Source organism: Lissotriton helveticus, chromosome 3_1, assembly GCF_964261635.1.
Source record: "Lissotriton helveticus chromosome 3_1, aLisHel1.1, whole genome shotgun sequence".
Classification (NCBI taxonomy): domain Eukaryota; kingdom Metazoa; phylum Chordata; class Amphibia; order Caudata; family Salamandridae; genus Lissotriton; species Lissotriton helveticus.
Genome location: NC_136061.1, coordinates 257435579 through 257452165, shown reverse-complemented (window position 1 = coordinate 257452165; position 16587 = coordinate 257435579). Strand labels below are relative to the sequence as shown.

General features: G+C 42.4%; 1 long non-coding RNA gene across 1 annotated transcript; it reads right to left on the bottom strand.

Moving 5' to 3' along the window:
• Positions 1-2201: 2201 nt before the first annotated feature.
• On the bottom strand, positions 2202-6810 carry LOC144824500 (uncharacterized). Its single transcript, XR_013608986.1, has 3 exons — positions 6636-6810; positions 2739-2907; positions 2202-2633 (listed from the first exon to the last, which is right to left on the bottom strand). It is a non-coding gene; the product is annotated as an uncharacterized LOC144824500 (long non-coding RNA).
• Between the last annotated feature and the right edge of the window lie 9777 nt (positions 6811-16587).

The window sequence follows — 16587 nt, the reverse complement described above, 5'->3', positions numbered from 1 at the left end:
GGGCCCCTAGGATCTGGGTTAGCACATTGAAGCAGAACTTTAAGAAGTAGGCCAGTAGGCCTCCACTCCCGTGAGACAGGTAAAAATGTATGGTCATTAAAATTGATTCACAAAACATGGTACGTTGCTACCATCACTCCATGAACCAAACCCCTAACAGTAGCCCTCTCTCAGTGATGGAACTCTTGGTACACTCCTTCGGGCAACAGGACAGATACAGAACTTCGCTTATGTCAAGAGACAGGCCTTTGTGCACCTACTTGTTTAGTAGTGTAGGATCAAAATCAGAAATTAGGATACCAGAATTTCGCAGTGGAGCACTCATGGCAGAGGAAAACAACTGTATACCATGTTTGGGACATTCCTGTCTCAAGAGATTATCACTTCCTCTTCAGAACTACATAGTTTAGGTTTTTTGTAGCAAATATATTTGTAAAACACATTGATTAGGCCCTCTTAAAAAAAAACAAATAGGTGGGAAAAATAAAGCCCTCCACTCTTATCAAACCTCTCTCTCTCTCTCTCGAGTGAAAGTGTAGTTCGCTGTGATCGTTTGCAGCACTTGCAAGGTGCAAATGTGGGGCTGGTTTGAAAATGTTTGCTAGGACCAACTTTAGTTATGTCCTGCAGATACAGATACATACACAACACATTTGTACTTTTTGACACTGATAACCTCAATCTTGTTAAATTGCACTGTAAATAGTGGTATTATTTAACCACTCAGTGGTACCTATGTTATCAACCTCAGAGCGATAAAAATATATTTGGGGCACAATGAAGTTTGAACCTGTGACCTTGAAGGGGCCCACAGACTTATACAGTCAAAACCTCAACCAGACCCTCCAGGATTTCGCGATTTGCAAAAAAATTGCGAAATCAGCAGTTTTGTGAAAAGGCCCATGAAATTTGGTAAAAATGCGATTTGATATTTTTTTTATTTGGCGAGGCTGACAAAGGGTGGTGAATACATAAGTAAGACATATTGTTGCCTCTCAATTCCCAACGTTTTCGAAACAAGGACATCTTGTGGGTGTACGCAGATAATTCATGAAAAATCTGAATGCTGTAACAAAAAAAAAATCTTCACCTTTGATTACATGTAAGAATGCAGAATCCACAGCAGAATATGATTGTTTTTAATTGGGGCGGTAGTGCAGGCTTCTACTATCTTGCTGGTCCTGTCAGATACTGCTCATGGAACCTTCGGTCCTATTTATATGCGGTGACATGATTTGCTAGTGTAGAGAAATAATGTTCCTGGAAGGTTGTTATCAATTACTATAATTTGTGCAGGGACTGTGTCCCAGAAATTTGCTCCCCTGGAGAGAGAGTGCGCTTCTGCTAAAACAGAACGTTGTGAAGGGTGGGATGGTGAAAAGAGAGGTAAAACTGGAAAGTTGTGGTCTTGTCTGGTGATAGACGCAGAACTTGTGTTGAATGAAGTCTGGTTCAATCCCTTGTGATGCTTGAAGACCGATTAACTTTGTTTTAAAGATAATGAACCTAGCCACAGGTGATCAGTGTAAGGATGCGATGCCTGCTGTGGTTGGTAGGTTGAGAAGCTGTCTGGTAGCTGCATTATGAATTGTGTTTTATTTCCGAAGTATTAAAAGAGGCGCTCAAAGGAGGGAGCCATTGGCATAGACTCTAGAGGAACATACTAAGACAATGGTGGCTTGCATTATTGGAGGGAAGTCAATGTTCACTAAAGGCATGCCGTGCTTTCCACAAAAATGTTTGAGACTACACCCAGTATAAATGGTCCTTTCCACAAAAATGTTTGAGACTACACCCAGTATAAATGGTCATCTCCAAATGAGAACTGCATAATTTTTGGAGAAAATAGGTAATGCTCATAAGGGTAGGAGTGTTAAGATTTAGACAAAACTTCTTTGAGAATCTATCTCCAGTTATATTTCTGAGGTCCAACCGGTTCTCAGAATACATAAACACACAGGTTATGGAATTTATGTTCTACTATTAGTTAAATTATACTATTTGTCTACATGTGGTATGACCAAAAATGATTGCAAAGACTATGCTCAACTCAGCAAATATATACAAATATAAGGCTCAATTACATTACAGTAAAAAAGAAAAAAATCCTTTCTGTGTTCTTCAATGTGACTATATTCAGGACCTTGTCAGACAGTTTAGATAACCCCCAAGTATACAACGTCCACACACTAAATTGCATATATTATCTTGATTTTATTAAAAACAGGCATATTGCCTCAATTCATAGTTTTTCATACAAAAAAAATATCTTTACAATAATCACAGTGAATCCAATACTCTCAAAATTTAACAAACACACAATATAAATTCATTAAAACAAATTTCAGTTACAATGAGGTCCTTTGTCGACGCGTTTCGGTGTCTTGTTCTGAATTTGGGAACACCTTCCTCAGGACAGATCAAAATTAAAAACAATCAAATCTGAAAATAAATACATACAATTAATAATAGGTAGTTTTATGTGGATTTTCTATACTCTATCTAAACGAAATTGGTCTACTGACAAGGTCTAGAGGATATTACTTATTAGTGTATATATTTTTCCAAATAATTGGAACTCGACCAGCAATTAACTTTTGGTCCTTCTTTCAGGGGTTCAGCAGGACGTCCTCCTGTGTTTATAAAATAACATGGATAGTCTCATGAGTATAGGTCGTCTGTTAGTAAGTATTCCTTCTACCCCTGTTCTCTTCCCAACTAGCTGCTGATTAGCTTACCTAGAATTATAGCGATGTTGTTACTTCATAGTGATTCTCTAGTACAGGGCCATACTCGTCATACTTTTGCTCCTGTGGGAGAACGATTCTTCATGGGCGTTTTATTAAAATTTCACCCGTGTTCTTATGGTGCCTCCACTCTGTCCTCGATGTACGGTTGAAAGTGCACCTACAGCCATAAAGAGGTTTTTGTCAATACTTCTATTATATTTATCTTTATATTTATCTATTATATTATAGTGTAAATATTTTAGCGGTGCGTTTTACTCACGAAATACCTCGGACCCCTTGGTGAGAGACTCACGTCTCACCGAGGCTCCCTGCACCCGACCTCTGAACCGGCATAGCCGATCGAGACACTAACGCCGGGAGGCAAAGAGGGTGGACGCCATCTTTGTGGGAGGAAGGGTAGCGGTCCAGCACTAGGACGCCTCCCACCCTCCTCCACAACGCACAAAAGATGACGACCTCCCATTCGCGCAGCCCGTCCGCGCCCGTCCGCACCAGGACCGGGCCAAGGGCCATGTCCCTTATATCTCAGCCCAAAAATAGAAGGTATTACAGTGCGGAAGTCCTTCTAAGTATGAGGCCTATGGGTACTAAAGGCTGCTTGCATTCTTGCCAGGCCCCAGAGATACCGGAGATCTGCTCAGGGTGCAAACAGATTCTTAAGCCCATACAACCACGGACCTCAAAACAGGATTACTGCATGCTGTTGCTTAATTGCAGATCCTTACCAAAACATAGGACTGAACTTGCCCTTCTCTTAGAAGATCGTATGCCAGATGCAGTATTCCTTACTGAAACATGGCTTATGTCAGACTCAGACCCTGATATTGTTACCACCCTTCCTTCAGGTTATCAAATTACTCGACAAGATTGTCCTGAAGGGAGAGGAGGAGGTATAGCCATCATATACAAAGAACAGTATCATTGTCGAGTAATTACTGAACTTATTCCGGACTGTGAAAGCTTAGCATTTAGTATGGAATTCTCCCCCAACATCTGCTTTTCAGGTACTGTTGTATATCGCCCCCCCCGGGGCCCTTTAAACAATTTCATACGCTCCTGCCTTCCATTGTATCTGAAAGAATCACCTCTGCCTCTAACTTTACAATATTAGGGGATCTGAATCTCCATTTTGATGCTGCTTCAGATCATACTGCCATTGCGCTGGCTGATGATCTAGCGGCATTACGGCTTGTTCAACGAGTGGAGGCCCCCACACATATTAAGGGACACTTGCTGGACCCAATATTCAGCAACTGCACAGAGCTAGTGGTTCGGTCACCAATTCTACTTCCTTGGACTGACCACCTCCTTGTGCCTTTCATCTGGACTACACTCACACCTCTTCCCCCCGGTCCAACTGTACGGAATGCCAGAATCTGGTCCAGATTACCAGTAGAAGCGTGGTCTAATAGACTCGCGATTTCCGAGCCAGTCTTCAACGAGGACCCAGGTGTGGCCAACCAGGAATATGAAGAATGGATTGTGCAATCCCTTGAGGCCACCCTCCCTATTCATAAAGCGACATTGAAACGCTACCAAAAAACCGCCCCGTGGTACTCAGAGGCCCTTAGGGAAAAAAAACGCCACTGCAGGAAAATAGAAAGACGGTGGCGTTTAAACTACTCAGTGGACGATAAAGCCCAATGCAGAGAGGCAATTAAAATCTACAAAGCTGAGGTTAAATCACCCCAGTCTATGTACTTCTCAGACAAAATTATGCAAGCTAAGTCCAAGCCTAGGGAAATCTTCCAAATTGTGAAGAATCTGACTAAACTTCCCTCTCCTAGCACGCATTTGGCCCACTGCAATGACTTGGCAGATTTCTTCCACCAGAAAGTTAACTTATTCTATTTCTCTTTTTTTCCATCTATAGCACCAGTGCCTATAGATCAGGGTCAGACAAACTTGGGGGATATTCCTTCGCAATCCTTGATTACCCTAGATCACTTCCCGCTATTAGATTCTGAATCTTTGGACCCTATGGACCCTTTGGACACATGGAAATCTGGGTCTCCATGTGACCCAGCACCCCCAGAAGTCATGATGTTGGCACCGCAGGTCATCCTACCAATCATATTAAACCTCCTGAACGCCTCCATCACTTCCTGTACCGTTCCCCCTGCCTGGAAGCGGGCCATGGTGCGTGCTCTGCTAAACAAAAAAACAACTTGGACCCCGTAGACTTCAGCAGTTACCGTCCGATTTCTCTGCTCCCCTGGGTGAGCAAAATTCTCGAGAGGCACATTAATATTCATCTAGGGCGCTTCCTCGAGAATAACCATCTGCTAGACGCCACCCAGATGGGCTTTAGACCCAGACATGGGACAGAGACTGCTCTGTTGGTAGTCACCGAGGAAACCAGAAAGATCCTGGATCAAGGGGGATCAGTGGCAGTGATCCTCCTTGACCTAAGTGCGGCATTTGACACGGTCAATCATGACACCTTGCTGAGCCGTTGTTCAAGTGTCGGAATAGTTGGCTGAGCATGGCGATGGCTCAAATCCTTTTTGAGCAACAGGTCTTTTCAAACCTTTGATGGAGACATGGTATCTACAAGCAAGCCACTAAGGTGCGGAGTACCGCAGGGCTCTGCCCTAAGCCCTACGCTTTTTAACATCTACATGAGACCACTGGCTGAGGTGGTCCGTCCGTATGGCATCAAGATCATCTCCTATGCGGATGACACTCAGCTAGTGGTCTCCCTGGCGCAGGAGCCGGGCCTACCATCCTCAGGTGGGCTGGCAAAATGCCTAGAGGAAGTAAAGGGATGGATGACTTCTTCCTCCCTTAAGCTTAATGGGGATGAAACAGAGCTGATGTTCTTGGGTCCTGCAAACCCCACTCTTTTTAATTCCTTGTGGCCCCCTTGTCTTGGTGACCCTCCAACACCCAAGGACAACATAAAAAGCCTTGGGGTTTGGTTGGACAAAACCTTATCTTTCAACACCCAGGCTACAAAACTTTCGGCTACCTGCTTTGGTCTCTTCAGGATGTTGAGGAAAGTCCTCCCTCTTCTGCCGATGGAGGCCAAGCAGGTGGCCATTCAGGGTTTGATTCAGTCCCGTCTGGACTTTAACAATGTCCTCTATCTCGGTGCCCCGGAATATACACTGCGCAAGCTTCAGATCATGCAAAACTGTGCGGCTCGCACATTGCTCCAGTTGCCGCGCAGACTGTCAGCCAAACCTGGACTGAGCAGTCTGCACTGGCTCCCAGTGCGACAAAGAATTGCCTTTAAGGCGATGTGTATATCCCACCAAGCCTTCTGGGACACAGGACCGACTATTCTCCAGGACCTAATAAAACAGTACCAACCTAGCAGAAATCTGCGCTCTAGCCAGGCATGCATGGCTATAATCCCCAGAATAAAAAGGGCAAGAGCTGGCGGCAGGATGCTCACTCATAACGCCGCCAGGCTATGGAACTCTCTTCCGTTTCAACTTAGGTCCAATCCTAATCTTTTCTCTTTTCGGAAACAGCTGAAGAATTTTTTGTTCAATTCCCCATAATAAATCCTTCAGCGTTTCCCCTCTTTTTAAGCAATTCTGGCTGCTAGCGCTTGGACGCCCCAGGGCAGCAATGGCGCTCTACAAATTGACATTTCATTTCATTTCTGTTTTACTTATAACATCCAGATGTAGTGTCTATAAACCATCCGGTCTTATGACTATTTCCTATTTATTAAATAGTTATTGCTTCAACGGAGTTAAGTAAACACACAGGTTTTATTTTCCCATGTTTTTTTCATTTAAGTGACTCTAGCAGTTCAAATGCATTCTCGTAATGAGAGCTACAATACTGATAATCTGGGCTCTGCGCTTAACTCAAACCCACAGGCGTCTCGCCTCATCCCCATCACCCGAGCGTTTTGGCATATTTCCTTACCTTATGCTTAGAGTGATCGTCCGCGTCTGCCTCCTCCCGGATGGTTAAATGGCATGACTGCGGGATCTTTACTCCGCCTATATATACCCCACGCCCAACTTTAGATTGACTAATTGGCCTGGTTGGTTATCCAATTAGAGGTAATTCTCGTGCTTTTAATTGCATTTGTAGTTTCGGGCCGTAGCGCTTCCGCGTCACGTGATCTGACCACGTGTATGTGCATCACAGGATGTTGATGCATTATTTACTGCGCCCGCCATTGTTGTAGTCCTATGGCTATTTGTTTACAATTTTGTCCCAATTTGACAGTGCATATAAGAAAATATACACATTGTAAGAGTTTATGTTTCTATCACCAGTATTGTAGATTAGTGTTATTTTAAAAACTTACTCCCAGTCAAATTTTGAACTTGATAAAAACGAAAAAACGATAGATCTGACTTAAGCACAAATAACAGTATCGTCTGCGCTCTAAATCACTTAGTACTCGATGGGTGACTTTTTAAAAAAAAAACATATTCATAGTTACACATATACAGTTTTTCTATATATATAACACAGTATGTTTGGTCATTGCTTTTCGAATTCCCAACATTAAAACACATCCTAGACCTCATAAATCCTGTAGTCTGACAATGTTCTTATTCAATACATAGTTATACAAAATTTCAACGATCTTCGACTTTGGTAATCATGAGCGATCCATAGGTTTAATGATCATCAGAGAAATTGATTGTAAGAAACATAACATACAATAGATCATATTTTGTTACAACACATCGTTATGAGTCAGCTTAAGGGCATTTGTTCTCAAAGCAACTACCCATGATAATTATATTTCTTCAAAACACTTTTTATACACTGTACAGCGGGCCAACGGACACGGACATTAGCATACCGTTACTGTTGTAAAGACTCCTTCGTGTAGATCTGCCCAGAGTTCAAGATCTTCTTACAGATGTCATTATATATATATATACAGTATTTCCTTATTCTGTTACCCAAACAATTATCTGATCATTCTTTCCCACTCTTCCCTACTATTCAGACCTTGGTGCTATGTTTTAAATTTCGACATATAAAATTGCTCTCTTTGTTTTCGTTTTTTTTCCATGTCGCCACCTCTAAATGATGGTTTGATCCTTTCTAAAATAAACCACTTTAGGTCCTCTACTCCATGACTCTACTCCATGGCTACTTCTTGTCCAATGTTCCACAAGGGTGCATTCTTTTTATGATTTTTAAGGGCTGACCGGTGTTCGGCATTTCGCGTCCTGTTTCTCCTATGTACCCCTTGGAGCAAGGACAAATAATTAAGTAAACTACATTTGCATGCCTGCAATTTACATGCTCTTTCGTGTAGTGTGTGATTCCATTTAATTCTACTTTCTCAGATTTTAGGATGCTTTTACAATGGGTACAGTTTCCACATGGTAGGTTCCCTTTTATTGTGCTTCCACCTGTTATGCTCTTTTGGAGGCTATGTCTAGGTTCTCTATATGTTTGCACCAGATGGTTTCTGATCGTTTTGTTACGCCTGTATGCTTAGGTAGGTTTTTTGAGCGGTATGCTGCCAGATTTGTTTAATAACGACCAATGTTTATTAATCAAATTCTTGAGTTTAAAACTCATTCCATTATAAATGGACATCATGACAATCCCCTGTCCTGCTTGGTTATTTTTATTCTTGGATTCAAATAGGCTATCTCTGTTTACTTTGCCCTCTTGTATGCCTCTCTTATTAGTCTGTTGGGGTAGCCACGTTGTGTCAGTTTTTGTCTCAACGCTTCAGCATGGGTCTCAAAGCTTCGTCTATCACTACAGTTCCGTCTAATTCTCAGGAACTGACTAAAGGGGACCCCATCCTTCTGACATATGGGGTGATACATTACATCACACTTCCCTAGACAATTAGTCTAAGCACACTACCTAAATTGTAACTGGTTGATTAACACACTGGTTGAATTAATTTAGTGTGCATTTCATGCCTTAAGCCTGATTTTGAAACCCTATATTTCAGCAACCAGCCCCAAATGTGTTCATATCCCAATAAGCACTATCCTTTATCTCTTTTTTGTATATTGTGGTCTATGGAGTGAGGACGTGTAAGCTTGCACCCGGCTCCTGATTTGCTATACTGGACAGTGAAGAATACATGTTTTTAATCTTCAGATCTGTAGTAGCTGCATATGAAGAATAAACAGTGCAGTGGTCGTGGTGATCACACATTGAGGAAATATAATGAAGTGAAAAGTGTGTACATAATAGCTTTGTGAATGACCATTGGGCATTGCTCTGATCCAATTGTTTAGAAAACTTGCATATCATCAAATGTCCAAACGGTTATATGTAGCCTAAATGCAATGGTGTCGATGGCCACCAAGCACGGCTTGTTTTATATTTGTAAGTACAACTAATCTGATGATTAAAACCAAGTGCTTGACTTGTATACCAGCAGACACTAAGGCCCTCATTATGATGGCGGTCGGATGAGCGTCCGATGGCCATCGCCACGGGCAGGTGTCTGTCTAACAAAGGGTCAGCAGTTCCACCTGCCCTATTATGATCAGACCACTGTGCAGGTGGTCAGAAAGTGCCTTTTCCTACTGTGGCTTGCGCTGCACCCCAGGAAAAGGGTTGCATCACAACCGCAGTAGGAAAAGGCACTTTGTGCACATCCATGCACTGTGTGGTTCCTGGCACACAATGCATGAATGAGTGGGGGGGACACTACATGTGCCCACCGGGCCACTTAGCAGTGGTCCAAGGGATACGGGCCCTGCTTGGGGCCCCCAAAGTTCTTTTCTGGCAGGCTATTCATGGTGGTCGGACCGCTATGAAAAGACAGTTGGAAACAGACATCCTAATCCCTACCGCGGTGCCAGCTCAGGCACTGCCTCCATTGTGGATCTAGGAGTCCCACCACCATCTGACGGAATCCTATATACTGTCAGAGGCATCAGTATTTCCCCTGACAGCAAATGGTCCAACCGCCGGTATCATAAACTGATGGTCAGACCAAAGGGCTGTCAGCCAGATGGACTGCCAACGTCAGTTTGTTGGCGGCCTTCCGACCAGCATCCAAATGAAGCGCTAAATGCTGTTCGATCAAAAATATTTCCTAAGAAAAGGGAAATAAATATTCAAATAAGTGCTAAGTGAAGTGTTTTCATAGAAATACCAGTAGAACAGTGTGCCACGAAAACACCAATACATCAAAACGGACATGTGACTGACAAACAGTGAGATAGCAAAGACAGATGTGCAAAACAAGAAGGATTTGGTTTGAATCAAGCAGAGAAAGAGGGAGAGTAGTTGTGTCAGCAGGAAACTCTAGCTGGTGTGAATATCATTTTGTCTACATAATAGTGCAAAATTTGAGATGGTGGTTGCAGGTGGTGCCCACCGGCACTAATTTTAGGGGAGCTGCACTTAATCTTTTTTCATAAGACTTTGATCCAGATTAAAAGAGAGATAAACACAAAAGGGGAAATGGGGGAGGAAGAGAAAGACAGAAAAACATTGAACAAAGAAGGAAAGCATGAACGAAAAAGAAAATGGGATAAAGGGGCAAGGAGCTTCTGGTGATGGGTGAAAGAGGTATGAAGTGGAATCAAGACTAGGCACCCTGGGTAAGCGGCACCATCAAATTGGATAGGGCTTCTGAGAGAAACTTTGGGCCCTATCATATTGTTTTACAAATCAAGCACTGCTACATAACTACATGGTACCAAGGTGGATAAACAAAAAAGAAACAAACATTGGGGAGGAAATACAGAGGATACTGACAACCATGCCAAGAAACCTAAAAAAGTGCTAAAATCCCAGCTTTTTCTGGGACGTGCTTCAACTTAATCAAATCCCAAAGAAAGTTTTTTTATTTCCTACTGTTAGCTACCAGAAAAATAGTTATTTTGCCCTTATTACCTCCAGCCTCTATCACTGCAACAGTCTCTACGCAGGATCCTCAAAATATCTACTCCACAAACTTCAGATGGTGCAATATGCGGCAGTCAGACTTGTGCTGAAACTCCCCAGATGGAGTTCCACTTCCACTACTCCAAAGACTTTGAATTGGCTACCAGTACAAAAAAGGATCTACTTCAAGACCCAGTTACTGGTCTCTAGAGCTTTCAAAGCCACCAGTCCTAAATACTTGATGGCCATATTCACGCACCATACAACCCAGAGAACCTTAAGATCCTTGCACATGAATCTTCTTAAGCCCCTCTCAATCAGACTTAAAACCCGAGGTGGTAAATCCTTCTCGGTCCAAGGCATGGAACCAGCTCCCCAGCCCTTTGCTGTTCATTGAATCGGGAGCCCTCTTCAAGAAGCATTTAAAAACCTGGCTCTTCTTATCTCCCAATGCACTCTGTCACTCTCTTATCTATTTATCCTCTTTTCCTCTCTTTTTTGGTCACTCTCATCTGGGTTTTTGGTTTTAAATTTGCAGCACGAGGATGATCCCTGGGAGTGGCAGCACACTTTATAAGTGTATAACTCATTCATTCATTACTTCATTCAATGTGGGTAAGGCTGTGAAATGATCCCAGCCCTGACTTTGGGTCCACGTATTTGTTCAGGATGGAGAGCAGAATGTACCCTCTTCCCAAAGGCTATTCCTTTGGGTTCGCACCATTTTACACAACAAGCCATGCAGAATCTCTTGACCACATCCCAGCCGTGCACTATTGCACTGAAGCCTGGCTGGCACGACTTTCGCTCAGAGTAAAGCTCTGCCATAATGAATGGTGGCTGCTCTGTTGGTCCGAGTAATACTTATATTTTTTGATGAAAATAGCATCCTTAGTGGGGAGTGAGCACCTTTTATCTCTGTCGTGCAAGCTCTGGAACAGGCTGCCAACGAAATTAGAGGTTTTGGACAGCTATCTGGAACTCACAGAGGCAGCACAGACTTAACTTTTCCCTAAATTTCAGGATTCAGTTGACGCTTACTCTACGGAGTACATTTTCAAACATTTTGCGCTGGGTCGGTGTGACAAAAGTGACGCTAACCAGCACAAAATAATTTGTTACCAATTTACTTTCCAGCGCAAAACTTGTTTTGCGTTGGAACGTACCCTACAACTAACGCAAAGCAGCGCAAAGTATTGCTCTGCATTACTTAGCACCATGGTGATGTTACATGGGGGGTACATGGCGTTCCCATGCAACTGCCCATGCCTTTTGACGCAAAACCATATCTTCAAACAAATATAGACAGCTTTTAACGCCCAAAATTAAAGCCATCTGAAAGGAGAGATTAAGAGGAGAATTGTTTTCATTTTTCCTTTCTTTTCCTACTTTGCATGCTTGCTGCACTGTGCAGCACACATACAAAGTGGGAAAAGCTAGACTCAGGCACGCATCTTAGCGCTATGGCACTAAGGTGTGTCCCTGGCACACAGCAGCTGAAATTAGCACCGGCGTGAGGGAGAGGGGAAGAGAGAGCCATCTCTCTGTAGACATGGCGCTGTCCTGCTCCCTCCCTGTCGCGCAACGCAGCCCAGCATTTTTGGCTGCTGCGCTGCATTGTGTGACTTTTTTTAAAAAATCTGCCCCTACAAGTCCTACAGGGTGTGAATACACAGCGTGCGAAGCTATCCCTCATAATACCTTCACATTATGCACCATGCGCAAGATGCTGCTTATGTAACTGGACCAAGTCTGAAGCACATTCTCCAGGCCCCATACACACACCACAGAAAACCCATTAGCCTCTGTCCATAAGGCACGTTAAATAGGTTAGAAAATACTCACACAATAGCTCACTTTGGGTGATTCGGTTATCCTTCCTGTTCAGTAACCAATGACAATCGCCCCTGCCACTGCGTTTCATGCCTTTAGCAGCCTTGCAGTTTCACCGATCACTGGATCCCTCTGCTTGCCTCCCCTGCGCCCAAAATGCACTGCGTGCCTCCTCCTTAACACTGGCCTGTGCTTGATCAGCACAGAGAAAGGACAGCAATTAAGACATTGTCTGGAGTGGAACATGTTCATTTCCCTCCCTGCTTTTTTACCAATTACAAAAAAAAGACACTGTAATTAGTGAGTCTGTGAGTGTCTGGCTCTGCAGGGGACTGCTAGCTTCTCTGGCGCGGAGTTCCTCTTCAAAGTGGCTAATTCAATTTAGTGCTCACAGCTGGGAATTAAGAGGGAAACTGAAAAGCAGCGAAAGCTTGTTATAGCTGCCTCAAGAGTGAAAAAATAACTCTGGGCATCACTGGTTTTAGACGTTATTGTTTGTCAACAAACGGATTTGCAAGTTGCTATAGCAGGACACTGTATTATACATTCCCGCCACTCTACGCCGCGTCAGCTACTATTCTCTTACTGTGTATTGATTCTACTCCCTGCAGTGCTTTCATTTATTTGTTTTTTTATAACCAGGTGTACTAAAAGCATTGCTTTAAATGGGGCGGTACTGTCCGGTACTGAGTACCGGCACTTTTTTATTTTGAGAGGGAGAGCACCTGCACTTTTCAAGAGAGACCTTATACTTTTAATTGGAGAGCACCAGCACTTCTCAGAGACAAGCAGTTACCCTAGCGCTTTATTTTTTCCATTTCAAGCACTGACTAAAAGATTGGTCACAAAAACGTGGTGCAATTTCCGCACCAACATTTGCGACCAGTCCTTAATCTTGTGATATGACCTATGTACTAATAGGTTGTATTGCAAAAGCTACTATCACAATCACGAACCACCTGCCCAATAAATTTGAAATAGGCGTGTCACTATTTGCAGCCCCCAGTGTTTTGCTAGTGATGCTCAAGGAACAGCACGCCCACCATCCCTGTGCTTGCATTCTCAAACTAGAATTTTTTTTTAGGTTTAACATTAGCCAATTTTACTCAAATGTTCATAAATATTTAAAAAGTCAAACATGTTTATATATTTATAATATACTTTTAGAACTTCATCCATTTGTTCGGTTGTTCGTTCATTCACATTTTTATGCACCCACCACAGCATACAGCGAGGGGCAGTGAGTCAGCCCACTTCAGCCCTTGGCCAACTTCACTGTGAGTGAACTTATTCTGAACTTTAAAAACACAGAAAAATGACTGCCCCCAATGTTTAATGAATAGGCTCAATTAGAGTCCTTAATTAACAACATACAAAGATGAGCTCACTGAAACCAAACACATGACCACATTTTTAGGAAAATACAAAACATCATTTTATTTATTTTTCCTATTCAAGGATTTTTTCAAAATATTATTTCATTACACACTATAAATAATTTAGATACACATTCCACACACTCCTACATGCATTCAATCAAACTACACAACAACATTTTTGTAATCTGTCCTGCTACATTTTATCACCTGGTCTCCCACATTGCTGTGGGGAGATTGGTGTGGACAGAATATTTGTGCTACATCTGACTCTGGAAGTATGATGAGTGTTGAACAAATGAACCATGTATGAGTATGCCTGATGATAGAAAATGCTTGATGTGGTTTAATGAGTGTGTTTGTTGTTGTGTAGTTTGATTGAATGCAAGTAGGAGTGTGTGGAATGTTTATCTAAATTATTTATTGTGTGTAATGAAATAATATTTTGAAAAAATCCTTGAATAGGAAAAATAGATAACATTATGTTTTGTATTTTCCTAAAAATGTGGTCATGTGTTTGTTTCAGTGAGCTCATCTTTGTATGTTGTTAATTAAGGACTCTAATTGAGCCTATTCATTAAACATGGGGGGCAGTCATTTTTCTGCGTTTTTAAAGTATTGAATTTTCCCCTGCCTGTCTGCCCCATATTATTGATTACAGGGGGCCCCTTTTCCTTAGAGAACTTATTCTGCCCTTTCACAAAGAGCACACCAACACACAAAGCAGTTTCCTTCAGTGGCAGGGATTACTATGGCAATGTTTGTTTTTGAGCAAAAAAAATATTTTGGGTTTTCAGACATTTATTTTATATACTGTTTAGGGCCCAAGAACTCCCACAAAGATTACAATTTACACAAAACCATGACAAAACAAAACAAGCATCGACAAAGCCAAAATACTGGCATCCAATGACAGACCTATCGGCTTTGTAAATGCTTGTTTTTTAAGAGCCTATAACCCAGATTTAAAGTTGGGTGGACAGGTTACTCTGTAGTAAATTTGACGGATATCCCGTCCACCTTATTACAAGAGCCACTGGATATAATGCACTTGTAATACAGCTGACAGAATATACGTCACATTTGTGACCAAATAACCCATCAGCTGAACTCTAAATCAGGCCCTATGATCCTTAAAGGAACTAGTGATGCTTTAAAAAAGGTTTCCCTTTCGGGAAAATGCCAGTGATAGTAGGCAAGGGTGCTCCAACAAGGTTGCCAACACGATTCACAAGGGTGAAAGTGTGCCAGATGGAAAACTTCCCTTTTATAAATCAGTTAAAAGCCTAACTTGGGGGCCAGTAACTCAATGGCTTGCGACTACAATTACAGTCACAACCCTTGGATACATTCCTCTCTGATTTGCTAATAGAAGGGAGATGCTTCCTCCTATTTCTGATTTGGAAAGGATTGCTAATGCCATTTTAATTAAAAGTAAAACATTTTCAATTTGTAAAAGGGCTTTTGCACATTAAGAAAAGCCCTTTTGCGGTTGTAAACCCTAAAATTAGCAAATTGCAGGTTTTTAGACCACACAAAAAGAGTTTTGTACATCTGACCCCCGGATGCAAGAGCACTTTACATATAATGTGTACCTATTTTACATGAGTAGTGCAAGACAGCTTCATAACACTTAATCAATCAATCAATCAATAAATTCTTTATTCGGTTCAGATCTTTGAGCCAAAAAAGTACAGCTTCATAACACTTAATACAAGCACTTGCAATGCAATCAGTCTCGCATTTGTGGGAGCTACAGCTACTGGCATTGTAAATGACAATGTATTTTACCCATGTGTTTTGGTTTGCAGTGGAGTGGATGTATGTGGTTTGTAGTGGTATTATACAGGTTGAATTGTAATTGTTAGTTGTGGAATTGTGTGGTGTGTAGTGTATTTGAGTACTGGAATTATGTGGCATAGTGAATAGATAGAGGTGAGAGGTGCACCGAATAGATAGAAAGGAAAATAGAGAGGGATAAGGAGTTTGTGCAGAGAGTGGTGAAAGAACTCCAGACAGAGAAGTAGAACGAGTGCGTTAGAAAGAGAGAAGGAAGGGGAGAGAAACCCACAGACGCATAAAAAGGGTGCACCTGTGCACGCAGAAGACACCCCAAGAAGAGGAGGAGACCATGGGTTTGAGGTACGGAAATCTTGAAAAGGCATGTGAAAGAAACTGTGCTCGAAGACCTGAAGTGAAACAATATGAGAGAGGCAGGAAGAGTGCGTGAGAGGGCGAGAGAGAGGTGTGTGTATGAGAGACAGAGAGAGATAGAGAGAAATAGAGAGGGACAAGTGGGAGGGGCACCCAGAGGGGGAGGCGAGAGGTGTACCAGTGCACAGTGCGAGGAGGTACAGGAAGGTAGCACGTGTGAACAGCTAGCAGAGAGAGGAAATAGGGAGCATGCGGATGGGATTACAGGGAGCAGTGAAATTGCGAGATGAGGGAGGTAGTGGAAGTGTGAGGGTGAGGGTGAGATGAGAGGGACAGTGGGTGTGTGGGAGAGAGATGACAGGGTTGGGTAAAGAGCGATGTAGAGATGGGTTGCATTGAAAATATTTGTTGTGGAATTATGTGATGTAGGATTGTGGGTATGGTGTAGAGTTGTGCAGGACATATGTGGCATGGTATACTATAGAACTATGTGGATAGTAATTAAATGCTAATGACTGATATGGAATTATGTAGAGTGAGATTTTTATGGTATGTGGAATTGTATTGTGTGTTGCGGAGTAGCATGTTGTGGAGTTGAATTACATGATGTGCTGTTAAATCCTGTGGCATGATGTTAAAATCTGCGATGCCATCTGTGGTGTGTATTGGAG